The sequence below is a fragment of the Armigeres subalbatus genome, chromosome 3 (genome assembly GCF_024139115.2).
Source record: "Armigeres subalbatus isolate Guangzhou_Male chromosome 3, GZ_Asu_2, whole genome shotgun sequence".
In the NCBI taxonomy this organism is placed as follows: Eukaryota; Metazoa; Arthropoda; class Insecta; order Diptera; family Culicidae; genus Armigeres; species Armigeres subalbatus.
The window spans coordinates 212565797-212584444 of record NC_085141.1 but is presented as its reverse complement, the minus strand read 5'-3'; the positions used below and the strand labels follow the sequence as shown (position 1 = coordinate 212584444).

Here is an 18648-nt window from a genome sequence, read left to right as displayed (position 1 = left end):
GCATTAACTAACACTTGCACACGCAGTTACGTGTCCGTTGTGCCACATTGACGACTCTAAGGCCATTCAGTTTTGGATCGCCGAGGAAACTCTGGACCTTTGAACCAACGACTTGAAGGGCTGCCAGAACGTTCAGCTGCATTCATTTGTTGATGTGAGTGAAAATGGATTTGCGGCAGTAGTGTATTTTCGATTTGAGGAAGGAGATACCCTTAGCACAATTCAAACCGATTTGGTTGCAGTAACTCATATATGATTGAATTTGGTCGTATATGAGTAGCAGAAACTTGTTTACAACTTGTCTGCTGCTCGTGTAATATAGAAATAGCGTTCGTCAGTGCAAAAATAAAGGTAGTACCGCTGGGATTCCTTTCCATTCTCCGTTTTGAACTGCAAGTCAGCGTGCTTGGAATGTGTTTGGCCAAAAGTGTTGCATAATCACTAAACGTTGGGATCACGAGGCGGTACTTCTGGACCGATTCAAAAGAGTTCTCTGCTGGCTCAACTCCGAATACATACAGCCGATGTAGAGATACTGGAGGTAACTGACAAAAATGACTGGTAATGAGTCCCTACGAAACAGAACTTGGCCGATAAAGGAACGTAATGGACGCGCCAGCCAGATCTCAACTATTCAAGTCGTTGGTTTGAAGGTCCAGAGTTTTTCGGCGTTTTTCCAGAGTCTAGAGTTTTGTTTTTCGTTTTTCTGCCCATCTACAGAAACGCGGCAGAGAATGGCCGTTTCCACGACTAGAGTGTGGCAGTGGACATTGTTGAACTTGACCATACTATAGATTGGAAGCCGGCAAAGTTAAAAAAGTGCGTAAGGAAGTATTCCCAATTAAACGCTTGGGAATCTCTATACATTGCACTGCCGAACAGCCGCTAATGAATGAAGATGGCTTCATTTTGGTATTCAAGATGGCTGACATCCGGTTAGTTGAATCGACTGAAAACCCATGCAATATGGCTAAGCATCCATAAATTACGTAACACTAACAGGGGGGGGGGTGCGTTGGTCGATGTGACAATCCGTATAAAAAAATTCTATGATTCATATAAAAAAATTCTATGATTCATATAAAAAGTGTGACATAGAAGGAGGGGGGAGGGGGGGTAGTGGTTGAAAATGGCCAATTTTTGCGTTACGTAATTGATAGATCTACCCCTATAGCCGGAATGGACTCCATGTGTAGAAGCCGTGAATTGTTGTTAGCAGAAGTCCCTCCAGGATTTCCTCCAGAAGTTCCTCTAGGAATTCCTCCGGAAGTTCCTCCAGGAATTCCTCCGGAAGTTCCTCCAGGAATTCCTCCGGAAGTTCCTCCAGGAATTCCTCCGGAAGTTCCTCCAGGAATTCCTCCGGAAGTTCCTCCAGGAATTCCTCCGGAAGTTCCTCCAGGAATTCCTCCGGAAGTTCCTCCAGGAATTCCTTCGGAAGTTCCTCCAGGAATTCCTCCGGAAGTACCTCCAGGAATTCCTCCGAAAGTTCCTCCAGGAATTCCTCCGGAAGTTCCTCCAGGAATTCCTCCGGAAGTTCCTCCAGGAATTCCTCCGGAAGTTCCTCCAGGTATTTCTCCGGAAGTTCCTCCAGGAATTTCTCCGGAAGTTCCTCCAGGAATTTCTCCGGAAGTTCCTCCAGGAATTTCTACGGAAGTTCCTCCAGGAATTCCTCCGGTAATTCCTCCAGGAATTCCTCCGGAAGTTCCTCCAGGAATTCCTCCGGAAGTTCCTCCAGGAATTCCTCCGGAAGTTCCTCCAGTTCCTCCAGGAATTCCTCCGGAAGTTCCTCCAGGAATTCCTCCGGAAGTTCCTCCAGGAATTCCTCCGGAAGTTCCTCCAGGAATTCCTCCGGAAGTTCCTCCAGGAATTCCTCCGGAAGTTCCTCCAGGAATTCCTCCGGAAGTTCCTCCAGGAATTCCTCCGGAAGTTCCTCCAGGAATTCCTCCGGAAGTTCCTCCAGGAATTCCTCCGGAAGTTCCCCCAGATATTCCTCTGGAAGTTCCCCTAGGCATTCCTTCGGAAGTTCCCCAAGAAATTCCTCCGGAAGTTCCTCCAGGAATTGTTCCAGAAGTTCCTCCAAGAGTTCCTCCAGAAGTTCCCCCAGGAATTCCTCCGGAAGTTCTACCAGGAATACCTCCGGAAGTCCCCTAGAAATTCCTCCGGATTTTCCTTCAGGAATTCCTCCGGAAGTTCCTCCAGGAATTCCTCCGGAAGTTCCTCCAGGAATTCCTCCGGAAGTTCCTCCAGGAATTCCTCCGGAAGTTCCTCCAGGAATTCCTCCGGAAGTTCCTCCAGGAATTCCTCCGGAAGTTCCTCCAGGAATTCCTCCGGAAGTTCCTCCAGGAATTCCTCCGGAAGTTCCTCCATGAATTCCTCCATGATGTCGGATAATTATGAACTCATCAAGATGGGCCTGGATGCTCCATCTACAAGAAAGGCAACAAGTTGGAGTGTGAAAACTTCCGAATGCCATGTAAATTGATATCTCAGATCATCTCCCGGCTGTCGTATACGCAATTGACGCACTTGCCGAAGAACACGAATCAACAAATACATCCGATCGATTAAAACACCGCCAATAGACTGAACCTATCATGCACATTTCTGATTTCTTAAGCTTCCGTCTCAGATCGTCTTCTGGCTCAGATCGTCACATCCACATTTAATCTCTTTCATACCTTAATTCTACTTCCCTTCATTCCTTCACTGACAAGTCGCACTACTCACGATTGAATAACGTTTGTCGCATTCGTCAATCTGCGCAACAACTTGTTCTATTTCTGTCTAAGCTTTTCAAAATTGAAAGCTCTGAAACAATGGATTTTCTAACACTCAGAGAAATTCACATACATGGTTTAAAAATATTTTAAATAATCAGACGGTCAATCGTATTCACTACATCGCCATCTGTCGCCAGCTGTGAAATGAGTTCGTGGGAAATTATTAAGCCGGCTTTTTCGACGCCCGATATGGACATTGTCGGCCTAACACTTGAAAAGGTGGCAGATCGTAGCACTCGCCTGAATCTGTGGAAGTCAAGCCTGCTATGGGCTCCAGAAGAAACTGCGGTTAAAAAAGATTCGCACCCGCACTTAATGGACACCCAAAACAATAAGTTGTGACATTCTTTGCATTAAGCGTTTTGTATCAATTCTCGAATTTAAACCACTCAGAGAATGTTATATTTGTTATGCCAGCTCATTACATTAAGTCGGTTTATATGGTTTCGAAATGACTTTCGTTGGCTCCTTCAGGAACAAGTGCCTAAAAAATCGTGGAATAGTTTATTATGAGCCTCATGAATAAGTGTCAAGCATAAAGGTATAATTGTTGAGATGCTCAGTTTAAAAGCTGATAAAGTCACAGTAGGAACGTAGATTCACGCAAGAAGGGTAATCAAAATCCTCGGATTATTTTAGGGTTTCTAACCTTACATTTTCCATGGATGCAATAGAAATCCAACTTGATTTAGGCGATTCGTAGCAGACATCATCAAAGATTCAGCTACATTGCAGCGCACTCCCATACAAAACTCAGTTCACTCAAGGTCCCGTTACCAACATAGCTACAAAATTTATACAACGTAGCGGAAATGGTTTTATTGCATTATGGTGCTGGCGCTGGTACTTTGCAACTTTTCAAAGTTTGTGTGTTTCTTCTTAGGTGGGAAGCCTTATTGTTAAAGTCCTGATGAGGATGAACAGGCAAAGATAGTACGTACTAAAAAATGTTTACCAACTTTTAGTAGGCAAGTTCGAAAAAAGCTGCCATCAGCGTACATTCGTTAAGAGTTTTCCAGTCGAAAATGCTTTAAACTGAGGCTAGTTTGGCTTGGAAGCACCGTAACATCACCTTCGGATTCCTGTGGTGGTGGGGTGTGGCATGTTGGGTATTTCCCCAGCTCGTACAAGGTTGCAACCATAGTGGGAAAACAAGTTGTTTTCCTCCGCCGTCCGAACGCGCGCGCCAGGCCAGGAGTATTTTATTACAGCCAGGGAAAAAGCTTTGCTGCTGTTGTTCAAACAGAATCGGAGCAATGATTCACTGTGTGCCTTTTAATACGATGTAGGAGCGTCCCGTTTCCTTAGTATCAGTATCCAACCCATCTTTCTATTGGTGAAGCTGCTCTTGTTGTTGGGGTGCCTTTAGTCCTGGCATCGTGAGCATATTTTTTAGTTCATTAAAAATAATCATTATTTATGGAATACGTACGAAGTATAAATTTTGCCGTATACAATGTCTTCGGATGGACCTCGGATGTTTCGCTGTCCCAGACACATGCACATAGAAAATAGACTGTGTACGACCTCAAGAGAAGGGGGCAATGGTACCCGGTACGAGTATTGCAATGTGTGCTCATGATCGTTTTTCCGCTCAATTAAACCGAGAGAACGAATGGCGTGCATGGTGTTGACGTCGGAATGTTTCGTTTTTTGAGCTCATTCTATGACATATGACTACATCACGTAAATATATGAGGTCTTATCTATATTAGTGTTACAAAATCTTTTGCAGAAATGAATCTAACTGTATTAAGTTTTTTTACAACCCCGGGATATACTGTCGGTGGACGCATAATTTTCCCATGTATATAAAGAATCACAGCAAATATGGGACAATTTTGCAGTTGGATAAATCATTCAATTCAATTTCTAGTGGATATTTCAAAGACTTTCGAAAAGAGCGACTTCAGCGTAAACATATGGAACACGTTTAAAATCCAACACACTCAACAACAAAGATTGAATCACTGTTCATATTTGAAGTCTAGTGTTCTGTTTTTTTCGCAGTTAAATCAAAGAAGAAAAAAAAACTTATTGTATTTGCTGTAAACTTCAGGTAGGCTGGTAGGCTCTGTACCTTCTCACTCAAAAGCACACCTGTGCGTCCTTTTATCATTAATGGTACTGCAAAGTGCATTCCCGATCCTCTGCTGTAATTCGCAGAGAACATTACAAAGTACTTTCCAATCACTATCGTTCAATGTGAACACCGCTCAATTAAATAGCGTTGAATGATTGACAAGACTTTTATTTAGCCGGTAATGGGTTGCATTTACTGCCGCTTCTCATGGCCGCATAAAATGTAATGCCGTGGATAACAGCTGCGCTGCGAGTCGTCCCAGCCTCAAAACAACACCGTCCAGTCCTGAAGCTCTGACGATATATCCATGGATATGCTATAAATAAACTAATCAAGTCCTTACTGCACAGATGGGACAAATATATTTTCCATAGAAAGTTCGTGGGTGCCTCAATTATTCGGTACCGTTTTGCCATTGTTTTTCCTTCTGCGCTGTGTTGGAGTTCGGAATAGGCTGTAAGATTCAGTAATTTATATACCGAATTATGTCCATCGTTACACTGATTGTGTATAACATTACTCGATGCCGTTCGGTTACCTGGCATAAGGAACTGGCAAAAGAGCCTAATAAGGAGCACAAGAAACATAGAATTTGTAGGAAGTGACATAATTGAATTAAATATCCCTTTCGCCTTTGACCCTGAGAGTCTGGAAAAAAGGCTCTTTCGGCCGGCTTTGGGTGTCATTGAAGGAATTTATTTTGCCCTAATTAATTAACTCAATCAGTGTAATGGGACCATAAATTGGCTGCTATGTGAAAATTTGCGAAACTTTTTGTGAGGTATCTCCAGTTAGCCTAGCGATTATATCCAGAGACGGTAGTTCTGGTCGAGGACCTTTCTCAGGGTGTAGCGTTGTGATAGATATATGAAGTACGAATTCATATAATGAAAGGCATAGCAGGCTAAATGCAAATGACGATAAATTGGAAGATTTCTCCTTAAAAGCCCTCTTAAGCTCGGAAAATCGCATAGAAAAATGTAAAATAGCCTTTTATTTTGCACATAAAATTTCCATTTATTCCTTTTATACGATACATACAAGCATTTGAAGCACAATTACCGTAAGCGCAATGTAAATCCGACTAGCAAGGAATTCATTCATGCCACTTTTAGCCTCAAAGTAGCACTCTTTATCTTTTCTTCTATCTACACGGACATGCGATGCCGCAATATTTCCCCAAAAATGACAGACTAAGTGCAAAAACATTTTCCCATGATAAACGCATCATTACCGTGGGGCATCGAAATCCGTACACTTAAGCACCTTAGTATATGAAAAAGTCATTAGAAAATAGGAATCGAATGTAAATAAAACGTTTGTTATTGACACAGGCGCATGAAGGCTTCTTCTTTTGAAGTGTTTCACATTTACTCATTAAAAACTCCGAAAAACATGATAAAATAATGAATTAAATCAACTACTCCTGACTCGAAATCCGTCCACCGTGGACGGATTTCGAATCAAAGGATCAAAATCCGTACAGCTATTTCTTCACTAAATATTTAAATTGAAACAGTCTGATTGACTAAACTACCACTGTAAGTAGTTCAATATGCACCTTGAGAAGCGATCCCTTCGATTTGTATTCCGCTTATCTTATGTGATGATTTGCAATTAGCAATTAAAACACAGTTACTTTTGGTGCAATTATGCTCTACCCGAAAACAAAATGGCGGCACAAACTCCGCGTTTGGTAGGTGGAGATTTGTTTTTGATTTTTGATGTTTTAAATTCAAAGCCCTTTTTCCAATTCTATGCCGTAGAAGCTTACTGTCAAGTATCTGAACAGGATAAGATTAATTATTCCTACATTAATTACCTTTAACCTCCTTTAATTTATTGATATCTCATGAAGTGGACGGATTTCGGTGCTGTACGGATTTCGGTCCCGCACGGTATACGGCTTCTTACCTTTAGGAAGCAGTTCCGGATGATTTCACTTCGGTCGCTTTCCTGGCTTTCAACTGTTATAATCCTTTTCGCTGGGAATTAATGCCGTCGTAACGGCTCTTTCGCCAACTCCCCAGTCAGTCAGTTTGTATGTGAGCCTGACGAAGGGGGGTCGTGGGCGTAATGGTGAACGTGATTGCGTAGCGTTTTAGGACAGTCCCTTCCTTTCCATATCCGTCCAATGGAATTCTGAGAAGAATCTGTGGCAAGGAAAAAGAACAAAAAAGGAAGTAAGAGCTATTGAGAAAAATGATTTATGGTGATTTATTCGGAGGCTAGCCCGTCGTATAAGACGACGGGCTAAAAGGATGGTCGACCACACAACCTCTGATGTTTCCCCCTTATACAGTAAGCGGGAAGTAAGTAAATCGTCTTCCCCCGATAGAAGCACGGTGAGATAAAATTTGTAAAATATAGTAAAATTTGGTCCGAATAAATCTGATAACATATGTTTGGCAGAAAACAATTCAATCCCCGACCAGTGGATGGTAATAGATTTATATCTGACCTTGTTTACCTGTGACAGCATTTTTTTCATAACAAATGTTGTAACAACACATGAACAAAGTAGTTAAAATATCAAAAATTGTAACAAAATTTCTTCTAGTTTTAACAAAACTTCACTAAATATGTTTTCAATTGAACAAAAATGTAACTCTATGTGTTACAAGTGAAGTGTAAAAATGTGTTACATCAAAAGTGTTTAACTTAAATTATTACAAATTATGCTATGGAAAACAACAGATTTATCACTAGTTGTGTTACAAGTATTGCTATTCGTATTAATTATATCACTTATTGTTTTAATCTTTTTTTGACAGTGATGGAATTTTCTTTTCTTAATCCGGGACAGAGTAGTTATTCCAGATATTGTTATTAGTAACACATATTGATATAATTGTATATAGTTTTGTTATGACCAACTGGTCGGGTCCTCTTTGATTTGCCTAAAGTCCTAAATTTGAATATTGTCGGCGTAGCACCAACTTAGAATTCGGAAGTCGGGACTTCCGAACCGAACTTTCTTCCGAAGTTTTATCTGTCAAACTAATTGATGCGTTGTTTAGCGCATCTTTAGGCGAATCTAGCGCACTATTTCCGAAGTTGGGAAAGTTGCCTGTAAAGAGAGGAGAAAAATCCAACTTCGGTATAAAAAGCGGTCTAGCTTTTATCCGGATAGACAATATATTAAAGTTAATTCAAATTCAGTTTATAGTGGCCACTGTCCTGATTGCAGTCAGCTAAAAAAGTACTCAACTGAACATTTATTTACCCAAATGGAGGTTTATTTCACTCAATTTCGACCTCAGGTAATAAAACTCAAAATTGGCTTCTCGTATTGAACTGGCGTCGTTGGATTGTTTCGCTCTTTTGTTTTTGACAACAGATGAAAGAGTGGATGAAAGAGAAGAGAAAAAATAACTCAAAAGTAAGCTTAAAAAAACTCAACACTGGGTACTTTTATTCTTCCGTGTAGCTTGCTGTTTATAGAAATGTTTCATGCGATTTGTCTTTTGTGATTGTGTATGAAACATTTCAATAATCAATAATCAATAATTACGCTCTCAAGTGAATACCGCTATTATAAATATTTTGTTATATGAGAACTTCTACACTATTTATGCACATCGAATGATCGTTCGGCGCCCTCCCTAAAAAAAGGAATGGTTGGAATGATCATAACTCTGTCAGTTTGGATGATTTTAGTTGTCGTGGATCCAGGGCAAGCTCGGTGGTCTAGTGGCCACTGCTCATATTCCTTCCTATCGTATAAGAAGGAAAATGTCTCAAGTAACATTTTAAGTTTTATAACGCTCTTGAAAAGCATAATTTACTCTAAGGTACACCGGGGCAAGTTGAAACGGTTTTTTCAAAGTTGAAATCCGAAGTGCTATAAAAAAATCACCCTTTGATATATTTTGAATCCGTTTGCGGTGTTTGCTAGTTCGGGTCAAAGATTATACATAAAAAATAAGCAACCTTAACAAACTTTTTTATAAATATTTTGTATATTTGAATTATTTTTTTGTATGCATCGTTTCAACTTACCCCGCGTATCGGGGCAAGTTGAAACACTGCGTTATATACAGACATAAGCTAATTCTGCCGTATTAATAACAAAATGTATGTACTCAGTAAGACTCAAGAAGCACGAGGTTGTAAAGGTGACTATAATACTGCCAGGATTCGCATAAGAGTCCCATGTAGGTTTTTGAAGATTTTGTTTTTTTTTTCAGAAATTAGGTTAAAGTTATCTCCTGTTTAATAAAAACTGATAAAATAGTAGGCGATTTGTTTTTCAATTGTGATATTTTAATTTCAGAGCATAAATTCCATTTCAACGGCCAGAAAGCTTACTGTCAAGTATAATATCAGGATAAAATAAATGATTTATAAATGTATTCCCTTAAACCCCTTTTAATTTAGTGATATCTTACAAAGTTGACGAAATTCGGTGCTGTACGGATTTCTTTTACACAAAGTATGGCCCATTTAATTGTCCCACAGCAATAGAAATTTAAGTCAAATTTTTGGAAAGATAGCAATTTTTTTTTCAATTTATTAGATTTTTTTGTATTTCTCCATGCAAAACAAGCTTGAAAAATTCAACAGCAAATTGCTCAAGTCGGAGGAAATGACATGGGACTCTTATGCGAATAAGAGCAGTGTACAACAGAATCACAAGCGTATTTTCGGAGACCAAATTCTGGAGCACGCACTATGCTGAAAATTTATCAAATTGATTTCCTCCTACTGGTTACCACTCAGATTATTATTCAAGATGGTTCATTATTTGGTTTACTTGTATATTGTGCACTTGATTAATTCGCCATTATTTAACCAGTCAGCATATCTCTCATAAATTCTTCGATTGGAGAAATGGACAGCTGGGGAAGTGAAAGGTGGAGTTAACGAAATGTTTACATACTCTATGTTTTATTTTTCTGAGAGTCTGCTCAGTAGATTAAGAATCTCAAAACTGCAGTTTGAACATGGAAGGTTGCATTTATGACGGAATAGGCGGAAATTTATTAAATTTATTTCCAGAAGTTAACATGTTTTTATAAATTTATGTTTTCCAAATGTATTTACGGACCATGTTGAATTCTGGAAAAAATATTACTTTTAATTGCGAGGGTGACTTTTTGAATCGTTGTTTCAACTTGCCCCGCACCACGCATTTCTATTTGCCCCGATGAGTTGAACATGTGGAGCAATATCAAACAACCAAAATACAAAAATTCAAACGGGTCTTTCATCGATTTTTCATAATCATTATGCTTATTCAACATTGAATGATTACCCACCGTGAAAATTTGATGAAAAAACTCTCCCAAACATCGTTTTGAGACCTGTTTCATTGGCACGTCAAATAGTTGGTTTGGATTTAGCAAAGGCTGAAAAATAAACAATGGCAGGGATTGCTTTTGAACGCTGCAATCTTCCGGGAATGGCAGTCAGAAGATGCGTTTAGGGGAGTAGTTTGTTGAAAAAAATAATTAGAGCATTCGGTCATTTCCTACATTAATTACAGCTTTCGTTTCAACTTACCCCGCATTTCAACTTGCCCCGGTGTACCTTACAAGAGTTTATAAAACCAAAATAAAAACAAAAAGTTACTAGGGTTGGGCTCATCCCATTTTTTTTCAATTTGTTTATTTGGTAGGCTCAGTCGTGTTATTATACACTTGCGGAGCCACAAAACATGATTTATAACAATAATACATAGTAGCTCATCCCATTTCCTACTTTTTATTCTCAATATTAGTTTTTCTGTGTTTCAAGTTCTACCGAGACGATTCCTACGGTTGTACTTTCCACACTAACGATTTCGAAACCTCCCGTGGCACATGTGACAGGTCGTATAGTTCTCTGCATTTTTTCTATGGTAGATGTCCAACGGGGAAGGGCCGTTTAGCCGAGCCGAATATACCATTTGGCCGAACAGACCATTAGACCGAAAGGGTCATTTGGCCGAACATACCATTTGGCCAAATAGGAAATTTGGCCGAATAGGACGTTTGGCTGAATAGGATGTTTGGACAAATAGGACAATTGGCCGAATAGGTCATTTCTCACTTCTCATTGTGAAAAGTGAGTAGTGCGACGTCTCACTACTCACTTCTCCGAACGTCCAAACTTCTCCAAACTATTCGACCAAACGTCCCATTCGGCCAAATGTCCTATTCGGCTTTCAAACACCGGATTCGACTCAAATTACAACCTTTATTTCACAGCTATTTGAAATAGTTTATCCTTGAGATCTTCCTTGAAAAATATTAAAATTGGACCAATTGCACGTCACTTATTGATGTTTATATCATAATATAATATAGAATCAGAGTAGTATTTGGGAAATTTTATTTATTTTTCAAAATATCTTTCATAAACATGTATGTAACCTTTACAAAATGTTAAGGAAATGCTTTCATTACACAAAAACGTTGAAAAGCTCGTTGACTGATAGTCTATAAGACAGCTACCGGAGTAGTAGAAGGAAGGAGTCATATGCCCCATCTATAAAAAAGGCGGCCAACTTTCGAGCGATCATCATCCTAAATGCCGTATACAAAGTGTTATCCCAGATCATATTCCGGCGTCTGAAATTAATAGTGAATGAGTTTCTGGGAAGTTATTAAGCCGGATCCGTTGACGGTCACTCGACAACGGACTAGATTTTGACAAACGAAAAGTTCTACAAATATGCGTGATATCAGGTCCTTGCGCACTATCTGTTTATCGATTTCAAGGCATCATCACATATTGAATACCATCTCCTCCAAAGTTTTCGTAAAGAAATTGAGAGGGCAGCTGATAGAGGAATTTCCAAGTGATCATAAGCTAATTACATTTAGGATTCATATTAGGAAAAATCCTCTTTCTACTGTCGAACAAAGAGCTTTACGGGTCGGTGAGAATAATACGAATTTGCCGATCACTTGGGACGTGAAATTATTACAAGATGCTGTCTTCAGGAAGAAATACCAAGAGCAATTGGCAAGTGTAAGGATCGATATTGAAGACCCGACAATATCAACCTCAGAAGTGTGGGATCGTCTTGCATGCAAATTACAATCGGCTGCAAAAAATTCGATTCACAAATATGCAAAAATTCCAAACTCTCAAAGACAGAGATTAGCTTTGGCTAAACTGAAAAAGTGTCTATTCTGGAAAAATCGAAAAAAATCAACGTAAGCTCCAGAACTTTTACGACGCAGTACGCAACTACAGGATCGTTTGTGAAGAAAAGGAAAAGGAAGAAGAATTCGATTTTTTCGATAATCTGAGGCGTTTCAAACCTGGAGAAAGGATTAACAGAACATTCAAGTACATAAAAAAGTTCAAGAAAAAGAAACCTTCAAGGAACATAGACATCTCATTGAACCATTTTCTGGAACCACCATCCATTAACCTGCTCCCACAGTTGATAGAAAATACAAGTCAAGAATGTGATCAAGAATATATACCAGACACTGCATATATAGACACGATTCTAAAGGGCTGTAAGAACGGAAAAGCGGCAGGACTGGATGGAATCCAAGGTGAATTGCTGAAATACGCAGACGAAGGAACTCTGGAAGAATTTAAAAATCTGCTGAAACGAGTGTGGATTGAAAACAGTATCCCAGATGGCTGGAGAAAAACTCTCGTCGTTCCTATTCCTAAAAAAAGGCAACCGAGGAATGTTAAAGATTTCCGAAAAATAGTGTTAGCTAGTGTAGGTTATAAAATTTATGCGAGCTGGCTACTGGGTATCCTGACACAAAACACGATGCCTATAGGAACACATCAGGCAGGCTTTCTTAATCAGCGTTCCACAATGGATCACATTTTCACAGCGCGCAGAATTCTTGAAGAAAAGTGGAATTCCGGAGATGATCCTATTGTGATGGCTTTGGATTTAGAAAAAGCTTTTGATAATGTAAGCTTAACGGCACTCCCTGAAATATTATTAGCTAAAGGGGCGCCAATAGAAATTGCCAACAGAGGTATCAATTGTCTAAATTCGGAAGAACAACAGATCTTATGGAACGGCCAGAAAAAAGCACCTTAATTCAGATCAAAAGGAGTGAAACAGGGATGTCCTCTTTCGCCTTAGGTGTTTGACCTACTAATTGAAGAAGTGTTGATCACGGTGGAAGACGAGTTGGACGGATTTTTAAGACTCAACCAAACAGGACGACTCAAGTTTCCAATAATTCTGGTATATGCAGACGACGTCTTGATCATTGTAAATCAATGGAAGAGCTAAACAAGCTGCTGCCTGTGTTGGAAAATTACTTGGGGGAAGTGAACCTTCATCTGAACATGGAAAAAAGTCAAATAATGGTGAGAACACCTCTTGGAAAAGCGCCTACAGAAATAAAGATCGGCGAACGCGTTTTGAAGACATCATCCTGCTTGAACTATTTGGGTATTCCAATCACGGAGAAGTTAAATCGCCAGTTGACAACGAGGAAGCGTTCCAAAGATGCAGTCATTGCATCATCTTAGAGTCATCTTAGAGTTTATTAAGGAAAGGAAACCATCTAGAAAACTTGGAACCATTCTATTCGAAACTGTGGTAGCCCCAACAATGGTTTACGGAATACAAGCAACAGTACTTACAAAACGTTCCCGGCAATCTCTACGAAGATATCAGAAGCAAATATATGGTCAAATAGAGGGAATGTGCAAGGAAGACAATTCTTCAAATACCTGTGACGGACCAAGATCTATTACAAAATGGATTCGAATTCTTCAGCTCAGGTATTGGGGACACATAGTACGAAGACCAGATAATCATCTGCTCAAGCTTGCAGCTGAATATAAACTACCTCACAAGAAACGTGGTCGACCAGCTTTCACGTGGTGGGACTCCATCGCCGACAGTATGTGGAGGTTCGAAAACATAAGTGTGGATGAATGGTATGAGTTGGCCGAAAATAAAGAACGATTTGAAAATAAACTGAAAGAATTATACAACTTGTCAGAGTCAGAATCAGAGGATGAATGAGTGTGGGGGGTCCCGTAGCGTAATTGGCTACACGTTCGCCTTTCAAGCGAATGGTCATGGGTTCGATTCCCAGCCCCTCCACCAAAACCCTCGTCAGTCGCCGGATGCGCAGTCTATGCGGTGGCGTATTGGGGTGCACGCCTCACCGTCACGGCTGCCTGATGACGACTGACAACTTGTTCTTCTCGGAGGCATTCCTCCAACGTTACCCGGATAAATGGCAACCGGACAATGCAACGATCATTGGATACACACGACATGGACAAAACGAACACAATGGACTCCACGACGAGATGGACCGGCAACGACAACAACAATGAATAATGGAAAAAGTCTAAAAATAGATTCTGTGTGGATTCTGGCTGCAGAATACCACAGTAGATCTCGGCACAGTAGCGGTCAAGTAACACAGAGTGCCTATCAAATAAATAAAGGAATAAAAAAAAAAGGGTGAATGAGTATCGATAGATTTTATATAATGATTCAGTTATGGTGAATTATTTTTAATCCTAGAAGCTTTATGTCCTTTATGTCAATGTTAAACTGTATAAAGATTATTAAAAGCTAGGCCGTAAATACTAAACATTTAAAATGTGTTTGTTTTTCTCTCTTTGGTGACGTTGACGTATTTATTCCAAGGTATTTACTCGCACTGTTTTCGGTCCATATAAAGACTCTTTTTAGATCGTTGCTCATCAACCTGATGTGATTCAATGCCAACATGTCTGGATTCGGAAGACAAGACAACAACAAGTGTGTTTCTCATTTTGATAAGAAAATTATTTTGAGCTTTTTAGTGGAATGTTTTCACCTGTCATAAGACGAGTATTAAACAATCCCATTGAATTCCACCACTTAATTGTATCCTGACAGATACGTATTTCGACCTCAACAGTAAGGCCGTCTTCAGTGTCTTGTACTTGACTCGACTCGACTCGACAGAAGTCGAGTCAAGTACAAGACACTGAAGACGGCCTTACTGTTGAGGTCGAAATACGTATCTGTCAGGATACAATTAAGTGGTGGAATTCAATGGGATTGTTTAATACTCGTCTTATGACAGGTGTTTCTCATACCTACGGTGCATTGATTCAACCGCCAACGAGCAACAAGGAGACGCAGTTCATCTGATTCATCTTTACGTCGGTCCTGCTGCACCTGATATATGTTTACTCTGAATCCCTACCCTACTAATACAATCCCTGTTTTCCCGTAACATTTATGAGAGGTCGTAGAGTTCTCTGCATCTCTCTCAAGTAAATGTTGAACTAACATTCCTTTCCCATCCTTCCCATCCAGTTGCAAGGACGTGGCCAGGACTATTCAGGGCTGTTGGAACAAGCAATGTCTTCTCCTAAGTGTTAATAATTAATCCCAAATTATTACCTATCAAAAACGGGTGGATCGTTTGCTTTGCTCTTAACAATGGTCTTGAGTAGTACCACCTACGATATTGTGCAACTTGGGCAATGCTAATGCTAATGCTAATACTGTGCTGTGGGTGATTTCCATGGCTCAGTATTATTACTAAAAATATGAGTTTCAACAATAATTACTTACTTACTAGATGCTTGATGGGCTACAGCTCTTAGATGAACCTACGTCATTGTACTCCTGGAATTTTTCAAGGATTTGTCTCAGGGTAAACATTTGATCCGTCGTTGATCGGCCCTCACGAAAACCTGCTTGCTAGTCGCCGACGAAGGACTCTTCAAGCGATCTCAATCTGTTGAACAGAATACGGGACATAATTTTGTATGCCGAATTAAGGAGGGTTATTCCTCGGTAATTGGCGCACTCCAGTCTGTGCCCTGTCTTAAAGAGAGGGCGAATGAGGCCGTCCAACTAGCTAGCAGGCAATTCCTCCTCGTCTTCCCATATTTGCGACATAATATGATGAAGAACTTCATAAAGCTGCTCACTCCACTGTTTGAGAAGCTCAGCTGGGAGCTGGTCTTCCCCCGCAGCCTTATTGTATTTCAGCTCTTTAATAGCTTCGTCACTAATCGTCACTAATATTTATTCTGTTCACCGATGCACCGTCATTTCCACTATTCAACAAAGTCTCGAAGTATTACTTCCATCTGTCAGCAAATTCCCTTCCTGGTCGTTGCACATGACGGGAGATGGCGCTGTCTTTCTCTGTTGGGCTGCAAAACGGTGGGTTGACATCAAGGAAGGAGCGCCCAACATAGCTCTGGTCCCCACAAGTTCCTATCTCACGCTTCCACGGGTCGTCCGATGACAAAAGACCGCCAGCTAAGGGTTGTGTACTTAGCTGGTAGTGCAGCCTATGCACTGTTGTCCTTCTGACATCAGCTAGAGTGAGAAGGTACGCCTTGAGCGTTCGTTCACCAGGAGGTGCGGCTCAAACAGCATCTGTCTGGTACCCAGCGGGTGATTAACGGAATGCTGTATCGCGTCAGGGTGTAGTTATACCTAGGGTGGCAGCTCCACCAGTGCGATGTAGGTAACGCGACCCGGTAAGGTAGCTTACTGAAGCTTCTCAAATACCACGAGAAATGGAGAATTACATTTGATAACTTTGGGATTAGCGGCTTTTCAGTCTCACAAAAATCGAAACGACACGTTGGTTTAGTTTCCTACGTTTCGGCCCTTGGTCTTGGCCTTCCTCAGGAATTTAAATCGATTTTTGTGAGACTGAAAAGCCGCAAATCCCAAAGTTATCAGATGATACAGTCGTTTTTCAAGTTAGGAAATTACATTTGATACTAAAACGATAGCAGTAAAACCTGCCACTGTCGTCAAATATGTAACATTCATCTGCGCCAAGAAATCACCAGGCATTGCAATTTATCCCATCATTTGATCTTCTGAGCAAAGATACTGATGATATGCTGGGATATCGATCTTAGTTATCTATCTGCTCAGTAAACAAAGTGCAATGTTCGTCATGGAGAAAAGTTTTTTCACTGCTTTTGTAGTGGCAACGCCCTCGCAACGTGAACAAACCCCGAACCACGCTGGCTATCAGGATCATCATGAAATGTTCAAATGATAATATCTTTCCAGAGTGCTCTTTGATTAGAGATAATATCTTTGCGCAAGCAAAGATGATATCCTGTGCTCAGATGATATTGCAATGCCTGGAAATCACCCATTACGCATCACTGCACTCGGCGGAGTGTACGTCTTGCTCGGGTCAATGTTGAACTCTGACTGAGGGAGAGCGATGCTTGGCTGCTTGCTCATAATCAACACCAAGACAGTATATAATATAGAGTGGTATTTAACAGGGCTATCTTGCCTCACACAATTCCCTTCGGTATGCTGGGAGGATTCCTGTCGAAATCTCTGGAGGAATGTTGCTTTTTTTCGGGATAGATAAAATATTTATGAAATATGCAAAATATCCACTGTTTACCGGTGGGAACTTGACGGCGATCCGTCACATATTGTTCTTTGAGTGTGCAGGACAAGGCCGAGCGCTACTACACTTAGACGCAATAGCCATACGCTATCAATTTGAGTCGTTGTAGCAAATATCGGACAGTTTAAACAAACACACTTCGAAACAGTGGGATACGACAGAAAGCACGTGCTTGAGAAGAAAAATATGGATGAGTGTGATTGATACGCAATTGCTTTAGGTGGTTGGACCGTATTCATCACATTACCACTAGGATAACTTAATGAAGTGGTAAAATGTTCAAGATTAGATTTTTTAAAAGAAACTCAAAATAGAGAAAATAGATGAAAGGGCTACAATCACCTCCCCCCCCCCCCCTGGCATCGGGGCTAGTTAAGCCAATGATTTTCGCTGAATTATTGATTCATATGTTACATCAGTTACATCCAAAGCTAACATTACCTCACGTGACCCTATCATTTTGGTTTTGTTCGCACTCTACCACTCACATATCGCAAACAACGTTTTGATTTTTTTTCCAGTAATTCCGCCCTCAATCCAGCTGTGCCTTCTGATAGCGGCGACAAGCCGAAATGGAAAACGAAAAAAAATGGATTTTAACTTTTTCACTTTGCAGATTTGTGGAATTGCTTTTCGGTTCAGGTATTTCCGGACAGTTTATGCTGCTCGTGTTCGTGGAAATGTGGCACGCTTTGTCACATATACCTAATGCCGAATGGATATGATACATTTGAGGAACCTTCCGTTTTCTTTTTCATAGCGTATCGGTTCTGGGATATTGTGTGTGTTTTTTATGACGACCATGAGTAGGAATGTATTTTCAGCCGCATTTTTCACAAGGGACGGGTTGTGTGATACAGATTGTCATTGATGTGTGGAAAAAAAATATCATTTTTCATGCTCTGATACTGTTTTGCGAAACAGTCGATGATACTTATGGTATTTTTTTGCTTTGAAATCAAGGTTTGTTTGATTATGGAAAGGTGTTTTCCCTTACAATAAAAACGCTTCAGTTTTCCTAATCAAATTCATTCAACAGCAATTAAACACACTCTAGTAACTTTCCAATCGATTATTATATCACTATTATATCACATTTTTCCGTAATCAAAAAATGATTGCTGCTTTGGGCGTCCGCTCCCGGAATGGAAAAAAATGAGGGTAGCTATATAGCCCAAGAAGAAAAAGTTTTGATGATGAAATTCCGTGTAGAACATTTAAAGGATAAAGAAAAATCTTCTTGAAGGAAGCATACCGCTGTTCAACATGCTGCGATAGTTGGGTAAAGTGGGAGAAACGGTGCGAGAAAAATTTATTCTAAAAACTTTATTTCCCACTTCAGAGCCAACGTCTGCAAGGCACTGATATATACTTCGTGGCACAACATGCTCAATCCTATGAGCGGTTGCGTTCTGTAGCACCGCTATTTTCCTGTGTTGGTATG

General features: G+C 40.3%; 1 protein-coding gene across 1 annotated transcript in view; it reads right to left on the bottom strand.

The window, feature by feature from the left end:
- Positions 1-18648, bottom strand: part of LOC134219175 (potassium channel subfamily K member 10-like) — a 350538-nt gene that overhangs the window by 114439 nt on the left and 217451 nt on the right. Inside the window, exon 3 of the mRNA XM_062697880.1 lies at positions 6778-7016. The gene's annotated coding sequence lies outside the window, so the exon portion shown is untranslated. The remainder of the gene's footprint in view (positions 1-6777; positions 7017-18648) is intronic.